The sequence below is a fragment of the Adiantum capillus-veneris genome, chromosome 25, assembly GCF_014529385.1.
Source record: "Adiantum capillus-veneris isolate H3 chromosome 25, ASM1452938v2, whole genome shotgun sequence".
NCBI lineage: Eukaryota > Viridiplantae > Streptophyta > Polypodiopsida > Polypodiales > Pteridaceae > Adiantum > Adiantum capillus-veneris.
The window spans coordinates 29,061,674-29,080,706 of record NC_140955.1 but is presented as its reverse complement, the minus strand read 5'-3'; the positions used below and the strand labels follow the sequence as shown (position 1 = coordinate 29,080,706).

The 19,033-nt window shown below is 41.5% G+C and overlaps 1 pseudogene; it reads right to left on the bottom strand.

Moving 5' to 3' along the window:
• Positions 1–10,297: 10,297 nt before the first annotated feature.
• On the bottom strand, positions 10,298–15,610 carry LOC147424637 (brassinosteroid LRR receptor kinase BRL1-like; annotated as a pseudogene).
• Between the last annotated feature and the right edge of the window lie 3,423 nt (positions 15,611–19,033).

The window sequence follows — 19,033 nt, the reverse complement described above, 5'->3', positions numbered from 1 at the left end:
ACAATCTTGTAATCTAGAACGCCATGATACTACTCCACCAGCCAATGTAAAGACATACCCTGACGTAGACCTTCGGTTGTCTAAGTCATCATCAAGTAAACCTGTGCTGATCAAGCTCTTTGTAATTGCGGGAACATGTCTCACATTCTTCAGCGTGAAAGAAGAGCCATTCTGAAACTTCAATTGAACATCTCCAACACCTAAGATCTCACATGTCTGCCCATTGCCTAGTAGAACATGATCTTTAGTGGTCACATAAGAAGTAAACCACTCCTTGTTTGGAGACACATGAAGTGATGCCCCTGAGTCTATAATCCAGTCACTCAGTGCATTTCCATCAGATGCTGTAAGAAGAGCTGAGTCCATTGTATTCTTCAAGAAGTAGATGTCTCCTGACACTAGACTGTCATCCTCTGCAACAGTGTTTGTCACATTTATTTCTTGAATCTTCACTGAGGACTTGTTCTTCTCACCATGGTCTTCAGCTTTCTCTTTGCCTTTTTCTGCTTTCCATTCTCTGCAGTCTCTTTTCATGTGACCCTTCTTGCCACAATGGTAGCATTCTATGTCACTCTTGCCTTTAGCACTGCGGGACTTGCTACGAGACTGATTCCTCTTTCCACCTTTGTACTTTTCTTTGGTCCTTCCCCTGACAACTAAGGCTGTTCCTTTGCCTTTGTCCATTGTCTTTCTATTGGTTTCTTCAGTAAGCAGACTTCCTTCTACACCTGCTATGTTCAAACCATCTGGAGGTGCAGAATTACTCAAAGCTGTGAGAAAAGTGTCCCAACTTTCCGGCAATGTGATCAACAGGAACATAGCTCTAACAGGTTCATCAAACTTGACACCTTGAGCTGACAACTGACTGTGGATGCATCGTGTTGAATTCATTCAGATGATTGTATGTTAGTTAGCATACCTTCTATTGTTCTTAGCACACTTTGTGTGGTTAACCATGACTCATATGTTAAACTACACACTGATTTTGCTTGTTAGCACAGCTAGTGTGCTAGTTAGCATACTCAGCTGTGCCAACTAGCAATATAGCATGTTAGTAAGCATACTCAACTAGCTAACTAGCATGCTGAGTATGCTAGTTAGCACAGCTAAGAATGCTAAGTAGTATAACGGGTAAGTTGGTTTATGCTAGTATGCTAGTTAGCATATTCAGCTATGCTAACTAGCATGCACATGAGTATGCTAGTTAGCATACTCAGTTAGCATGCTCATGAGTATGCTAGTTAGCATTCGTAGTGTGCTGGCTATGCTGTTCAACATAATAAGTGTGCTGGTTAGCACAATATGTATGTTGATTAGCATATCTTCTATTCTTCTTAGCACACATTCATGTGGTTAACAATGACTCATATGCTCAATTACACACTGATTATGCTTGTTAGCACAGCTAGTATGCTAGTTAGCATATTCAGCTATGCTAACTAGCATGCTGATGAGTATACTCAGCATGCTAACTAGCATGCTGATGAGTATGCGTCGTATGCTAAACTACACACTGATTGTGCTTGTTAGCATAACTAGTATGCTAGTTAGCATACTCAGCATGCTAACTAGCATGCTGATGAGTATGCTAGCTAGTATGCTAATGAGTATGCTAGTTAGCACAGCTAGTATGCTAACTCAGCATGCTAGTTAGCATACTCAGCATGCTGATGAGTATACTTAGCATGCTAACTAGCATGATGAGTATGCCTCGTATGCTACACTACACACTGATTGTGCTTGTTAGCACAGCTAGTATTCTAGTTAGCATACTCAGCTATGCTCGTTAGCATACTCAACATGCTAGTTAGCATACTCAGCATGCTAACTAGCATGCTTAGTATACAATGTTATACCCAGTTACATGCATGTTAGGACCATACAATGTGCTGTTTAACACACCAATTTGTTTCTATGGTGGATGTATTAAGTAGCAATGCGTATAGTCCTGTTTGGATTATTTCTCCTAGTAAACATACTGATCAAATATGGATATTGCAGATTGAGCTCTTTCAAAGATTCAAACAAAAACATCCAGATTGCAAGATTGGCATGAGGATGTTTGAGATATTAAATCCATTCTTTTGCAGGAGGTTGAAGGATAGGTACACATGCTGTTGCGAATACCATGTGCAGATGACCTTTTTGAAAGACGCACTGAACCACATGCGCTCTTGTGCTTTTGAGCTACATGATACATGTTGCAATTGTGTATGCAATATCTGTGCTACAGGAAAGAACATTAGCAGCGGTGGCTGCCTGGCTTCACATCACACGTTCAAAGGTGTCACACAGATGTGGGAGTCCGTTTTCTGTCCAAAGCCAGCAGATGCAATTTTCCATAGAAGGGAATGCCTGATGGGAGACTGTAAGATATGTGCAGTAAAGAAGTTAGAATTATGTTGCTTACAAACAACAAAGCCAGGTAAGAGTATTAATGTGAAAGTATTTGCGTATGTAGAAGCAAAAGATAGGCATGGAAACAGTAAGAAAAGAAAAGATCTTTTGCATAAAGAAATGCAGTGCTGGGAGTTTCTTCGACTGTTTTGCAGACCAAGTTGAAGCTCTTCATCACTCATAACTATGTGGGACGATGGCAAGGACAACAATTTAAGGATTGTATACTTCGCTTTCCGGATGATGTCATTGTCTCAGTTGTTGACTTTGCTGAAAATTACGCCTTCAAGGAGCAAAATGAGATTCAGTCAATGCATTGGCACTCTAGTCAAGTAACTATTTTTGTACACATAACGTACTACCGCAAGGCAGGGGAGGTAGTGAAAACAATCCACTTCTTCATATCAAATGATAGGGTCCATGACACACTGTTTGTGCAACATTGCTTCATGCTACACCGTGACTGGTTACAACAAGAGGGTGTCACTTGTAAACAACATTGGGTGTGGTCAGATGGTGCGGCCTCACAATTCAAGGGAGCCAGGCCTTTCTATTTTGTTGCAAGATATGGTGGACTCACAGGGATTGAGATGAGCTGGTTCTTCTTTGGATCAGGGCATGGAAAGGGCGAGCATGATGGTGCAGGAGAAGTTGTGAAAAGAACCTTGAACCATGAACAACTAAAACCTAATGGAGCTATTTTGCAGTGTGCAGCAGATGTGGTTGCTTATTGCCAGGCCAACCTATCGCATGGAGCACCTGCATCATATCCTTCAAAAGAAAGGGAATGTGCTCGTGTGTTCTGGGAGGTTAAAGAGGGAGATGTTAACAGGGAAGTTAAGTGGAATTGTGCCATTGTGGCAAAAACTTGCTCTTTGCATGCTAATCGTGGTCACAACCCGCATGATCCAACTGTCCTTGCAACAAGAAAGTTGGCATGCTTCTGTGATGCATGCATGAACGGAAGGTGGAATCACTGCATCAATAAAGCTCACGTGGAGGCTTGGGATTATCAGATTCTGCAGCCATTACTTGAGCAAACAAATGAAGTTTCGACAGAGGAAGTCGTTGTCTATGATGACTTCACATACGAAGGTCATCATGATGTGTTGAGTAGCGCTCTATGTTCTGGAGACACATTTGTTGTAAATCCAGATGCTTTAACCAACGCCGAAGATGTGGATTTCTATCTGGTCAAGTGTGTTGCAAAAAAGGAGAAGGTGGAGAAGGGGTACATTGATGAATGGAGCAATGTAATTGACAGAGGCTTATATGTTGTGCAAGGACTGTATTACAAGCAATTGGATGCATACACCTTCAAGCTAGACCACAAGCAACCTATCACCCACCTACTTTCACATTTGGTGTGATGTATCAAAATACCCATGGAACACGTCCCAATGAGAAGGCAGGTGTACACAATCACTCCAGAAAGCTATGAAGCAATCTGTAATAGCATGCCCTTCAGCTTTTAAGTTGTATCCATTGGATTTTCTATATACCACTTTGCTGTAAGGGTATGCAATTTTATTATAAAGTTGGTCAGCATGCTAACTATCAAACTGTTTACATTAATTGCCAGCCTGCTAACTATCAAACTATTTACATCTTGTGTCATCATGCTAACTATCAAACTGTTTACATTAATTGCCAGCATCAAATTATTTACATAGGGTTCAATTTTACAATGACAGTCACTGCCCCAAAAACCCTTAAGGCCTCCTCGGAGGGCGCTTGTAGTGACCGGGCTGTCCTCGCTATTTGTCTTCTTCTTGCTGCTTCTTTTCTTTTCTCTCTGCTTCTAGGTTGGCACTATGCTGCTCACTTTCTCTTCTTTCCCTCTCCAGATTTTCTTTCTCTCTTTCTGCTTCTAGGTCAGCTTCCCGCTGTTTGCGATGAATTTCTTCCAGTCCTTTAGCCTCTCCCTCTTTTGAATGTCAAGCAAACGTTCGACGACTGCAGTAGAAAACTCATCTGAGCCTATCTCAAACACATTATCAGCAACATATGCTTTCCGATCATCCGTTTGCAGCCAAAGAAAAAGCCAGGACTTCAAAGTTTCTATAAGGAACTTTTCCCTCTGCTCAGCCCTCTGGTGCTCTAGACTGGGAGTAACAAGCCAAGTTTGTAGTGGGTTCTGAAACACTTTGTAGAAGCTATTATCAATTATAAGTGTGTTTTGGGCGTTGTATCCCGGAGTGTGTTTCCAGAACAAGGATAAGTCTTTCATAAACACAGGTTTTCTCTGGATCGGCCAGGATTGCTTTGTACAGTGCGCTTGAGCAAAAAACCCAGTAATATTTGGCACCTGCTCTTTAAAAACAGTACAGAAAATACTCATCACTTTATTATGGAGGCTTGTGCTCCATATAAACACATTAAAGAACTGCAGGCACTACTCCAAAAAAAAAAGGTTGTCCTTGCGCTTATCAAGTACATCGTATTTCAGCATTTCATCTGCATATGCCGGGGGCTTTTCACCAAAGCGAGGCTCTACCACTGCCACCAAAAGACCGTTCAGGTCCATCACCAGAGCCCTTTTTTCATCACATAAATGCTTAGGCACCCATATTAGGTTTGGTAGAGGATACCATTCACCAAAAATAACCGGCCCACTTGGGTGCACATAATTTAGGCGCTCAATAATACTACGGGCAAGCTGTGAATATCGTTCAAGGCGTTTTTCAATCTCCATTTTCTGTCTCCTTAACTGCTTGGCTTTGTGGACTCGCCATCTCCGTAATTTCTGCCATTGCATGGCCGTAGTTTCATCAGGCATGACGATTAACGCCTGTTTCTCTTCCTCTGCAGGGAAACCGCGATACGAAATGAACAAGTTTAAAAACGAAAAACTGCAAAAATTATAATGAACTATTACAATGAACTGCTGCTCAGATTTATATTGCACAAAAATACATTTTCATTGGAAAACAAAATGCATGTCAGTTACAATACGCATTTGGGTTTCAAAATGGTCTAGCATATACAGTGAAGGGCACAACTGGGTAGGGAGCAATAAGTCTTAACACAATTTTTTGCAAGCTCTTGAGCGGGTGGCTTTGTTTTCACCTTTGGATCTTTCAGCCTTGTCCGAACCACAGGCTGTGCTTGCAATGTCTTTGGGTACCTCTTCAAGGACAACTTTTCTTTTTAGCTGAGCTTTACGCAAAAAACCCTCGAGAGGGCTGTTGTCACCAACTTCTTGCTCATCTTCGATGTTGTCATTCTTCAAAGTTTCCCCTGAGCCACTAGCCACTGTCTACTGAGAAGCTTCTGCTTTGTTAGTTGCAGTAGGCATCGCTGGCACACGAGGCACACGAGGAGCCATGACAAAAAAATCATCTTCTTTTTCATCTTTTGAGGTTCTGCTCACATCACCGCCTTCCTCCGTTGTTTTCATGCTTTCATTTGGCATCTGCTGAGAGCCCTCATCCACCCCTTCACTCCTTGCATCCAGCTCAACACCCTTCTCCGTCGAAGGGTTCTCACCTATATCCAGCTCATCACTCTCCTTGATCGAAAGGTCCTCCATTACAACCTTTCCCTTGCCCTTTGTGTCATGCACACTACCCACATCACGGAGGGACTGCCACAGGCCTGCAACAAAAAACGTGGATTAAGACTCATATAAGCATGTCATGTATGCTAGAAAATGTTTGATATGCTGTGACTATGTGTGCGGCCTGGCATACATTGGAATCCATTATGCTAACAAGCCCAGTATGCTAATTCGAAATGCTGAGTTTGCTAACTAGCATATCCAATATGCTAGTTTGCATCTGGAGATGGTAGCTTACTTACTAGATTTTCCATTATGACAAACTTACTCTAGTCTGTACACTGAGCACAAGTATGCTAATTAGCATACAAGATATGCTAATTAGCATACTGGGTATGCTAATGAGTATACTGGGTATGCTAATTAGAATACTAGATATGCTAATTAGCATACTGGGAATACTAAATAGAAGGACTGTCTTCAGTATGCTAATTAGCATACCCAGTATGCTATTTAGTATTCCCAGTATGCTAATTAGCATATCCAGTATGCTAATTAGCATACCCAGTATGCTATTTAGTATTCCCAGTATGCTAATTAGCATACCGAGTATGCTATTTAGCATATCCAGTATGCTAATTAGCATATCCAATATGCTAATAAGCATATCCAGTATGCTGATCAACATATTCAATCGTGAATCAACATACCCAGTATGCTAATGAGCATTCCCACTATGCTAATTAGCATACCCAGTATGCTATTTAGCATATCCAATATGCTAATCATTATACCAGTACGCTAATCAGCATACCCAGTATGCTAATTAGCATATACAGTTTGCAAGTTAGCATTTTGATATGGTAGTTAACTTACTAGATATGCTAATATGCCAAACTTACTCTAATCTGTACACTGAGCACAGGGTATGCTAATTTGTATGCTAATTAGCATACAAGATATCCAGTTAACACACTCAATATTCTAATTAACACATTGGGTATGCTAATTAGCACACCCTGTACAATCTTACCAGATGTTGGTGTGATCCGTCTTTGCCCTGTGGGTTTCCAACACCATTATTGTGGTATCCTTTGCTGGCAGGTCACAGCCGTAAAAATTGTCGACAAGGAGCATGCAGCTGCAAAGCAGAGAAAGTGGTAGCTATGCCCACAGGGCATCTTGATCGTGGCATTGGTTCCCTTTACTTCAAGTGGCAAACTGTAGCCACTACACGGGTTGATCATCCTCCCATTGCATACCCCTTCTATACTTTCTATAAAAGTACCCATAGCCATATTACACAGGGCAGTGGGAATGGAGGAGCCTTGTAGCATCTTGCTCATGTGCATTAGGAGCTGCAGTTGACCTTCACATGCATTCACTTTTTCTTACATAACCTCCACATTAATCTGCACACCAGAAAAAAGAGGAGCATGGTAAGTACATAGGTTTGTTGTGCACATATTCCAATTATACGGTAGAAGCATAAAAGTCAGGCACTTACACGCTGACAAGTTGAGTCATCAGCAAGAGTGTCCTCACTGTCAGGAAATGCCAAACCTTCCAATGTCTCTATTTTTACTTTACACTCTATTTCCCTCTTTGCATCCACGCTGTCGCTCTGTAGTAACCTCTGTAATTCATTTTCAGCGTCGTGAAGCTTTTGTCTCATAGCAAGCACAATTGGGGTGACCCTAGCATTGCTTTCTTGGACAACCCTCGCAGCTTCAAAGTCTGATTTTGTAGTTAGAAGGTGTTCTTTAGCATCTTGCAGTTGTTTGTTGTTGCTGAGAATTTCAGAGGCATCCTTTATGTGCTGCAAATTCTCAACGCCAAAAAATGACAGGCTTTCAGTCTGCTGGTGAGTGCTGTGGCGAGAGATGGGTGTCTCCTTGGTATCCTCCTTCATTTCAGCTTGTGCCTCCTCGATGTTTTGACATACATTGCGCATCCTCCACTTTTCGACATGGGCCTCGTAGTACCCTTTCTCTCGGAGGTCCTGCAAATGCTGGACAACGAATTCAGCCCAATTGAATTGCATGGCTAAGCTACTTGCAATTGCCGCCGGGCTGAATTCTTTTACAAACCCCTTGGCGAATGCAGAGTTGATCTCCATGTTTGTTGGGGGATGCTAGTACACCTTGTAATGCAGCTGCATCACTTGGTCGAACATATCAGTACGCAAACAATTGCATTTAATGCGACAGTGACTACGATTCTTTGACTCTCTGAAAACACTGAACCACTCCACATCACTGATCTGATCCCACCTCACTAGTTTGGGGTTGGCACCAGCTAGGGAGAGGCCATGAACATCATTGAACTCTTCTACTGTAATACAGAACTTGCTTTGTACTGGGACTGTAAATTTGGAGCTTTCCATCGGCCTGCACACCCCCAATGTCACAAGATTAGCAGTAGGAAAGTGCAGTATTGAGCACTTACTTCCAATTTCAAGGTTCAAATCAGACACTGGTTTGTGCTTCTTGAGCTAGACTTCGACTTGAGTGATTGTATTTCAAGTGACTATTCACAAGATGTCCTACTGCTAAAGCCAACATCAAGGGACAACTCTCCAGCCAAGACAACACCAGCAACTATCCTCGCAAATCATAATGAGGTAGAGAGAGAGAGAGTACCCGAGTCATCCTTCCCCTTTGTATGCAAGGTCTTTGCCATTGGGGATGCAGGGGAATCAGAGAGCTTCACCCTTTTTCGGGGTGGAGAAGAAGCAACAGAAAGTTCAACCCTCGACTTTTTTTTTGTTCTCTCTTACCTCTAGCCCCTACGTCCCGCTTCTCTCCATGCATGTTGACTGCCCCACTCCGCTTCTCTCCACGCATTTTGACTGCCTCACTCTCCTCAGAGTAACACTGCGTAAATGGTCAGGAAAGTGGATTTAGGGTGGTCTCCCTATTTTGAAATATTTGATGGATTCCCACACGTTTGAAAAGTTAACACTCTCATTATGCTTACAAGATATGCTTGTTGCCACATGATAACTAGCACAAAAAGCATGACAAGTTAACATGCTTACACCCGCTAGTAAAAACACAGTACGAAGTGTTATACGCGAAGCCTTTCCAAAATTCAAAGGGCGGCAATGTCATGTGAGTACTCATAAGGTCTGGGGAACTGTTTGCCAATATGTCTTAAAGGAAGATAAAAGTCTTGTAGTATGGGGAGAAGAATCTCTTGAAAAGGTAAGGGAAAGAGCTAGCTAAAAACAAAAAAGTTATTACAATTTTGTAGCCACATATCCAAAACAATAAAAGTAGGAAATAAAATAGGGAAAAAGGAAAAATCAAAGCGACCAATGCCGAAGTAATCAAGCGGCTTTCTTTAAAAAACACATGGGACGAGGTTTTGAAAGATAATATACTAGGGGCTCGCTGTGTAACCAATTACTATAATATGCATCATCTTTTTAGTGATTTGCAGCTTTTCAAATTTCAAAAAAGTATTGGTCAGTAGCTAACGGCCCCAATAATTAATGTAATATTTCCCTTTATTCATGATTCTTATGTAAATCAAACGTATATTGTGTCCTTTTCTATCATTGACCTCATTAGTTGTTTCATTGGCGTAGACTTCTATATACTAGATAGATTTAAGGAATGGGACTTTTTGACACCTTTTACGGCCAAGTTTGACTTTCAAATTATTACATGGAATTTTTCTTTTTTAAAAACCAAACCACTTGTGTTAAACACAGATGAGCACCAAGTATAGCATCCGGCATCAATCTTGATTCTGGTCTCTGTGGTTTTCTATTATTCTCAATATATACTCTACTATCTATTCTTTTACGAAAGAATTAAAAATCGACAACGCTTAACATGCAAGCTCCTGTGGATGCAAAGCCCGGTTGTGTATAAATTACCTTTAGCCTATTCATTAAAAATTTGTTAAATTAGCGGAACTACCTATAATTTGAGCAAAAAAAGACAATATCAGATTCGATTAAAATTAGCAAGGACGTGGCAGCATATTCTTAATATTTTTGAGATGAATTCCTTTTAATCCTTTCTCTTTTTATAGCAAGGTGTGCAGGGTATTTAGTGTACAGTCACTAGAAAAAAGGCAAAGATGGGGACGATGGATCTAGGGAGAGTAGGTATGCAACACAAGGTATAATCGATTTATTAATTGCACTAAAACAAGAGTATAGTAGCTATCGTGTTCATGTTCCTTATGTTAGTGTGAAAGGTGTAGTGAGTGTCTGTCAATGCAATGTTGGCCGATTCGGCCTAATTGCCCCTGTTACGTAAACTTGTGTGATCATATGCTTAATCCTAGTATTGGCAAATTCTTTTGTGGGCCTCTCTGCTTCTCTATTGAGGTATTGAATCTGAGTGACGATGGGCTAACAAGATAATTTCCTGAAGCTATTGTAAGCTAATTGCTTTCCTAGCTAAGCCCTATTGTAGCCACAGGCTGGCCATTGGGATGATCTTTTTGTTGCCATGAATTATACAAGCTGCCATTTGCCATGTACTCATAGGTTGTGCCATGAATCTACTTATACAAGGTGTCTTTTTCCATGTACTCATAGGTAGTGCCATGAAGCTACTTATACAAGTTTCCATTTTCCATGTACTCATAGATGAGAAACCTTTTATTGTCTATCTGAGAATAACCCCACAAAGAGACGAGGTTAGGGTGCTTGATTTTCCCTATTGATTTTATCTTTGCTTGGAAATCTCTTGGATCACTCTTTTCATCAATCTTATGGATGAGGTTCTTAACCGCTACCATAGTTTGATCATCTAAGGCAGCCTTGTAGACTATGCTAAAGCCTTCACTGCCTATCCTAGCCTCTTCACAGAAGACCTTGGTGGCCTCCTCGAGCTCTTTGTAGGATATCTTGAAAATTCCTGTACCTTTGCATAAGGCGACATTGATGCTAAGTGACTTTTCTAAATTTCTTCTTGCTAAATATGTTCTGTGGGATATGCTGCTTGAGGACGTATAAGTGATCAATAGCTTGTCCATGGAATTATTGTGCATCAACTCTTTCATGTGCTTCTGTGTTTCAATCATATGGAATGAACACTTAAGACCTGCAACAAGGAGTAACACTGCAACCACAGGAACAATAACTATTGTAATCTTGGATCTGAATCACCGATGGTGGCTCAAGGACAAGCTGTCCATGGAGTTATGCAAATTGTTCAATGGAGGAGATGCTACCTAACATGGTGGGAGAGGTGTGCCACACAAATAAGGATTGTTGGCGAAGCTGGAAAGGTAGAGAGCTTGCTAGAGTCAGAAATTTGGAAAGGTTTTTGTTTGACAAATCAAGCTGATTTATGATCTCCATCCTTGATAGCCCATAGGGGATAGGGCCTTGAAGGTGGTTATGGTCTAGGTGGTTTTTGGAGCATTGGACCAGGTTGCCTAGGCTAAAAGGGATGGTGCCAGTGAGGTTGTTATGTAATAATGAAAGCACCTCAGTGTAGATTAGGCTACCATAGTCCTTTGGAATAGTGTCTGTAAGCTTATTTTGGCCAGAATCAAAGAATGTTAGGCTGCCTTCACTGGATCCTAGAGGGTTAGGGATGTAGTATGGTGCAATGTTGGCATAGAAACGCTAAGGTTGCATCTCTTCTCTGGAAGTTTGTAATTTTGCTTAGCCTTAAGGGGTGAACTCCTCTCATGGTAAGCACTAAACCCAAGCTATAATATGTGCATAGATCTCCGTGCAGATACTTAAAATACTCGAATCACAAACTAGTGCTGAGCGTCCCTTTTATCACCTTCCCTGCTTGCTCGGTCAATTCATGGGGGATGATGCCTCTAGCTCATTGCTATTAAGATCCAACCACACCAGATACCTGCAGTTTCCAAGTGTAAGTGGAATTGTTGCCAAGGTGCAAAAAATTGATTCTTGGCATAAGCCACAGCTCTAGTGGAATGTAACTTCTGAGACGGTTGTTTGAAATAGTTAGCCACTCTAGGCTGCTGCAGTTTGAGAGGGTGGGTGGGATGGTACCGGACAAGGGCCCAGATGCAAGTAATTGATTCACCAGCATGATACCACTAAAGGAATTTTGCCTGTGATGTAAAGAGGTTGCTTGTGAGGAGAGCGAGCTACTCTATGCTGCAATTTTCCAAGGTGGGTAGAATTGTGCCATTCCGTTGAAAAGGTGAGAACCAACAACCACAGTTGGCTTGTCGCTAAGCAGATGTCAGGTCTTCTCCCTCAATGAAATGAGATTGGCCCACTCCTTCCTGCAGGTAAGGCAAGATGGGCATTGGCTTTGCCGTTCACAAAATTGTGATACCTAATGTGACAAGGTTGAACCGTTCGAGGGCACTGCCCCAAACAATTCATTATCTGCAAGCAGCAACTCCTTGAGAGAAGGGCCACAAAAGAAGGGCAGGATGCTTTCTGTGGTATGGGATGAAAAGCAAGTTTCTTTTAGTCTAACAAGAGACAAGAGAGTAGCTCCCTTTCATCCAAATTAGCATGATAAGATATCAATTCTTCCTTCAATCCAAATGAACATGATAAGACAACATTAATGAAAGAGCTCCCTTCAGTCCAAATTAACATAATAAGACATCAATGAAAGAGCTCCCTTCAGTCCAAAGTAACATGATAAGACATCAAGAGCTTCCTTCAGCCCAAAGAAAATTAGCTCCCAAAGGAAATCTTTCTTGCAAGCTTCCTTCAGTCCAAAGGATACTAAATAGCTTAGCTCCCTTCAATTTAAGGTGAGGTGGCTTCCTAGCCTAGGGTAGTTCTCTCCCGTCCAAGGAGAAAGAGTTCCCTTCAGCCCAAAGTTTATTTTAGTTCAAAGCTCCCTTCGATCCAAAGAAAGTATAATGAGATATTTTCCTTACCACAAAAAGTTTTCGCTGTTGCATAACCACCTCATTGGAACCATCTAGCTTGTTGCCGATGAGACAAACCCATGATAGATACTTGGAGTTCCCAAGTTTAGGCAGTATTGTGCCCAACAATGAATTGTTGCCAAGGTGTTGAAAATTGATTTTTGGCATAAGCCCCAGCTCTGGCGGAATGTGACTTGTGAGATGTTTGTTTGAATTTGAAAGAGTTAGCCACTTTAGGTTGCTGTAGTTTGAGAGGGTGGGCGGGATGGTGCCGTTATAAGGTTGAGGTTGAGCACCAGTACCCATAATTTCCTTGTTGCACTATGGATGTCAACGAGGATTTTTTGCTCAATAAAGTTGCCCTACATAACCATCTCTCTCATGTTAGGCATAGCCGGTAGCGGTGTTGGGAAGGCACAAGTCATGAAGTTGCAACTGGCATCTATTGCAGCAAGGCTGTTGCAGCTCTCCAAGGGCACCACCCCAGACAAATCATTGTCTGCTAATAGAAATCTGCAGAGCGAAGAACCACAGGTCTTGCCAGGAATACTTCCCTGTGAAGGCATTTGCACTAAGGTCAAGTACCTTTAACCTACTAGAGTTCGGGAGGGATGCAGGAAGAGGCCTCGTGAACTTGTTGAAGCTCAATACAAGCTTATATAGAGCCGGCACAGAGCCGACAATTGGCATTATCTTGTTTGTTCTTGTTGCCGAAAGATCCAACTTCTTAAGCTGGTGTAAAGAATCCCCAAAAGCAGGTGGTATTGCGCCCATGAGATTATTTTCGGAGACGAAAAGCACCTCTAGGCTTATTAGCTGGTTGAAGATGGTGGGAATATTTCCAATAAAGGAGTTCAAGGAGATGTTGACATGGCACAAGCTTTGGCAGGAGCTGAGGGATGTGGGAATTGGGCCTATTATAAATTTTTTAGAGAGATCTAATAGAGTTAGGTCTGAGCAACTACCAGCTATGGTAGTTGCGAGGTTCAAGGTAGATAATAAGAAGGCTTTAAGAGGTATTTCGTTAGTTCCTTGATTAATGGAAATGTTAAGATGTTTAAGTATCCTGCATTGGTCGATACCCATTAGGAGGCTACCTGAAAGGCTGTTGTTTGAGACGTTAAGCCATGAAAGGGCTTAAGCCGCAATGGTTTTCTAGTTGACATTGGAGGAGAGAGAACCAAAGAAATTGTTGTGTGAAAGCCTTGTCAAGCACGATGAGGGAGCCAGTGGCATTGAGCGGGAGTGGTCCTAAGAAGGAATTGCAAGAAAGGTGCACGGTGGATTAGGGTCTTGCGGTAAAGGAAGAAAATGAAGCTGGGAAGCTTAGGAAAGATGCAATATAGATTCCAGGTGTTGGGTGGAGAGCGGGGTGTTGCAGGCAAAAGCAATGACCTTCGGCTTGACAATACCAAAGAAGGAATTGCCACCGAGGTACTTAAAGCTGGTCCTTTGCAACGAGCATAGCAAGGGGGAATGGCTTGCCGAGGCAGCAAGCTTTTCTTCTCTCTTTGCTCCTAGTACTGCGGTGAGGGTATTTTGTCCTTCTTGATCCTTTTCTTTCCTTTTAAGGTTTTTTTAAAAGAATATGCAGCTAAAGCTCCTAGCGTAAAGAAACTTATTTTTTCTCACTTTGCCTACTTAGTGAAGAATACGCAGCTAAAGCTCCTAGCGCTAAAGAGAAGAAGTAGCAGCTAAAGCTCCTAGCGCTAAAGAAAAAGTTGGATTTTTAGGGTCTTTTTTACCTTTTTCCCTCCAAGAAAACTGACAAGGAAAGCAAGCAATAAGAAGGTTAATTTATGATTTATGTGCTTAGTTTATGTCAATTTATGTTTTTGGTTAATTTATGTGCTTTGACAGGCAAGGCTGGATTGAAATCGCAAAGACAGGCATATACGGGCAGGAACGCTAAGGGGAACTAAGGAGGTGCTTTTTTGTATACAGAATATACACTTTGAAATGTAATACGAATCATGTTCTAACCTAACGTCATCATGTGTTTAAACGGTATAAATCGGATTTATGAAATTGATATGGGATTCTTTCTTTATTGGGGATGAGTGGCAGAATAGAGCTCGGTGCCTTGTGCTGAGAGGCATCATGTCCTAACGGAGCGGAGAATTATAAAGCTAGAATAAAGCCTGGTGCCTCGTGCTGTGTCTTAACGGGTCTTGGCGTGAGACGAGAGATTGCGGATCTGGAGTTTGTTTACCATACATAGCTAGTGAAGAGTCCGTTTGAAAAGTGGAATTATCATGCTAGAGTATGATAAAGCTTCATTCGTCATCCAATGATGACGTCCTGATTTCAAACCAACCATGCGATGTAACATAACTACTAAATGCAATTGAGCAGCTGGTTGTTGAGTGGTGGGGATTGCAGTTTTGAGCTCTTAGAGCTACTTGTGTTGCCTGGGTCTCTACTGTCTTTGGAGTTTGCTTCTTTAAGACTTCACATTGAGTTGTTGTCTTCATCTTCTTAGTTAGAAAGGTCCAAGAGAACCCTTTTTACTCAATCAAAGAACCAGGTTTTTATTAAGTTGTTTAAACTTACATGATTTGATTGAATACTTATGAAAGGGGCCAAGAGAGATCAATTGCTGGGTGGAGTAAATGGCCAACTCACCAGGCGCATGACTTGAAGACTACAGGTTCGAACCCTGTCCCCACACTACATGTTGTCAGCAAGCCCTACGTTGCCATGCGCCTAACACTTCTCCTTATCACTGCGTTGAAAGTAGTATATTGGTTGAACAACATGCCTAGAGTAAATTTGGTCGTTAGCTCCAAAAAAACAGAACAAAACCCTTTCTCTTAAAGGTAAAGAATCATACAACTTATCACAATATCGGGCCTTACTGCCCTGTAACATCTATCGGCCTAGTAACTTGTGTGTAGCGAAAAATAACATGAACATAGTGAGCATTTCATTAGAGTAGGTTCCTAATGAGCATAACAAGAGTGCTTAAGTAGAGAGAGCAACAAAATAAATAACACCTAGCTAGATAGGCATGAACAATACGTCAAAAGAGAGAGAAATTAAGCTATTGACAACAGTTGAGGACCGGATTTTCATGGAGCCGGTCCCCTTTCCAAAAGGCTTTGTATTATGTAGGTTTCCCCCATCAAGAGAGACATTTTAGAATACAATTCTTTGTGTTTCTTCAATAACTAGCTAGTGCAATGAAGATGGAAGCTTCAAGCACTAAGCAAAACACTTATAAAACACAACATCAATTCCCTCATGGTCTCAAACGCAAGACCTCACACACCTTCGAAGATGGTGATAGCTAGCGGGGTATGAGAGTAGATTGAGATGAAGGAGTATTCTTACGAGAAAGATGTACATATCCTCACAGATCACTCATATTAGCATAGCATAGATTAGTAATTAGCACGGTAGAGGAGATGAGCATGCATTGAAGCCTGGCTCTTGGTTGGATTTGCATCACAAAGCCAAGAGTTGTTGGTGTAGGCCTCCCTTCTCACAAGCTTGGAGTAGGTGATAAGCTTTCCATTAAAGCTTGAGAAGGAGAGAGAGAGAGAGAGTCTTCTTGCTTCACACATGAACTATTGTGAGTGTGTGTGGAATAATGAGTCGAGAAATTCAGCCTCCTCTCTCTCTTAGTCAACCCCTCATGCAATTTACTCATGCTGACACCCCATTGGACCTCTCCCAGCTTCGCCAATGAAAATTAAGTAGCATAAGTGATAGACTTGTGACATGTGTTCCCCTTTCCCCTTTTGTGAGAGATTTAGGTAATTAATTAATGCAATTAAACTCTCATTGGACTCCTTTGTCTCCTAGCCAATAGGAATCAGGCAAGCCATTGGGCTGCTGAATGCTCATTGGACCCCTTCGGAGACTGTCCAATAGTCTTCTACAGAGCTTAATTCTTATTGGTTCTTTTATTAAGTGTTTTTAAATGAATTAAACTAGATTTACTCTAGCCTAATTCTCATTGGTCCACCTCCATGGCCATCCAATAGGATTTGAGTGGGAATCTGGGCTAGGGAGCTGACATGTGTCCCTCATTCCCTTTGTGTAAAGGAAGCTTGTGAGTGTGTGTGTGTGTGTGTGTGTGTGTTTCTCTCTCCTGACCTACTTGCAAGGCTCGCCTTCTCCTATGTAGGACTCATGAAGACTTTTTGTACACACACAAAGCATCCAATTTTCCTAAGCTTGACCATTGGACTCAACCTTTGAATTTTGGAACCTTGGCAAAATGGAAGTCTTAATGGGCTTAACCTTAGGGTCTTTAAATCCCATTGTTGCACATTGCTCTTTTGCAGATGCCCCCCCCTTTGGATCCCTATTTTCCCTCCTTTGGATCCCTATTGTGGCCGGTCTGCCAGCTTAACCAATATTCTAGCCTTTTCTCCCCTGGCACTTTCCCATATTAAATGATCAGTTTAACATGAAAAAATCATTTAGGAGAATTAGATATTAGTTATTATGACATCACCTCTCTCTTGAAATCATAGTCGTCCTTGACTATGGGGTAGAGAAGATAAATTCTATTCATTAGTCTTTTTTCTAGCGGGTAGAGGATCCCTATGTTACCCTACGACATTGTTTTAGCATGGTTGACTAGTGCATTTGGCGCTTGAGAGCCTAAGCTACTGCAAGCATGTCTGCACATTAGCCCTATCAATCTTCCATAGTAGAGTGACAAGCTCTACTTGGTGTTTGGGAGACGTCGTCTCCGCAAACTTGATTCTAAGCATGCATACTACTTCTCATTTGTGCACAATAAAGAAAAAGAGAGTCTTATAAGACAAAAACTTTGTTCATTCTAAACATTTGTACCTTTGCTTACTCTACGGAAGCATTGTAAGCATTGACAAAGTTTAGGTTATCCTTTAATTATATGCCTTGCATCCATCTAGCATCTTCAAAAGAATAATTCTTAAACTTAATAAGATATCATCAAATAGTCTTACCGCCTCTTAATACCTTGTCTTCATTTCGGAGAATGGACTCAGGTTACAGCACCGTCTTCGTCCTCGATCTCCGGTGAGTCTTCAATAGTTGGTTCTTGCGGTGACTCTCCTTTGTAAGGCTTTAGTAGGCTCACATGGAAAGCATTGTAAATGAGCTAATGGTTGGGCAACTTGAGTTGATAGGCCATCTCATTGATTGGCCTAAGAATCTGGAAGGGGCCATAGTACCTTTTTGCTAACTTAGCATAATACTTTTGGTGTCCCATAGGATTCTTGCCCGTCGTGTGTCTTAATCAAGCCTTGGGAAATTCAAGTAAGACCCAATCATTTTCTTTAAAGGCTTGGGCTCTTTTGTGCTTATTAGCAGCAACAGTCTTTTGCCTTTGTTGTGAGATAGAGATAGCATTCTTAATCTTTTGGCAAGATTCTTGTATGTCTCGGCTATACTCATCTGCAGTGAGGATCTTTCCATGTACCTTAAGTAGCAGGTGACTTTTTGATCTTCCCTCAATTACCTCAAAAGGTGCTTTTTTCGTGGAAGTATGTACTGTGTTGTTATAGGCATACTCCACTAAGGATAAGTACTTCTCCCATTGGGACCTTTGATCTACTTCCGTTACATAGGCTTTTAGTAGATCAAGGATTATTAGGTTAGCTATTTCACTGTGGCCATCCATTTGTGGGTGATAGGCTGAAGAGAAATTTAGCCTTGTCCCTAAATTCTCAAAGAGACCCTTCCAGAAATTACTGGTCATTCTAGGATCTCTATCCGACACTATGGACATTGGCAAGCCATGGTACTTGAAGATTTGTGAAATAAAGAGGGTTGCCATCATTTGATGGGCTTTGATAGTCTTTTTGAGAGGTATAAAATGAGCTTGTTTACTGAACCTTTCTACTATAATCCATATTCTCGTGTTCCCATGGATAGGCTTAGGCAATCCAAAGATAAAATCCATGGATATGCTCTCCCTTGGTGAATAAGGGATTAGCAAATGTTGAAGCAATCCATGTTGCTTCCCTCTATCAAACTTTATCTTTTGGCATACCACACACTTAGAAACATACTCTTGTATGTTTGCTTCATGGTAGGCCAATAGAAATATGTTTCAATCCCTTTTAAGATCGACTGAATCCCTCTATGTGCCGCATAAGGAGGAGCATGAGATTCATACATTACTTTCTCACGTAGTGAGTTGGTAAAGCATAGTCTATTGCCATAGAGAAGATAACCATCTTGTGGGGTAAATGGTTCCTCTTTCTTCCTAATGCAAGGGATGAAATCACATCTCTAAAATTGGGATCAATAGCATACTCATCTATCATAGAAGATAGATCATTGTGAGTTGCT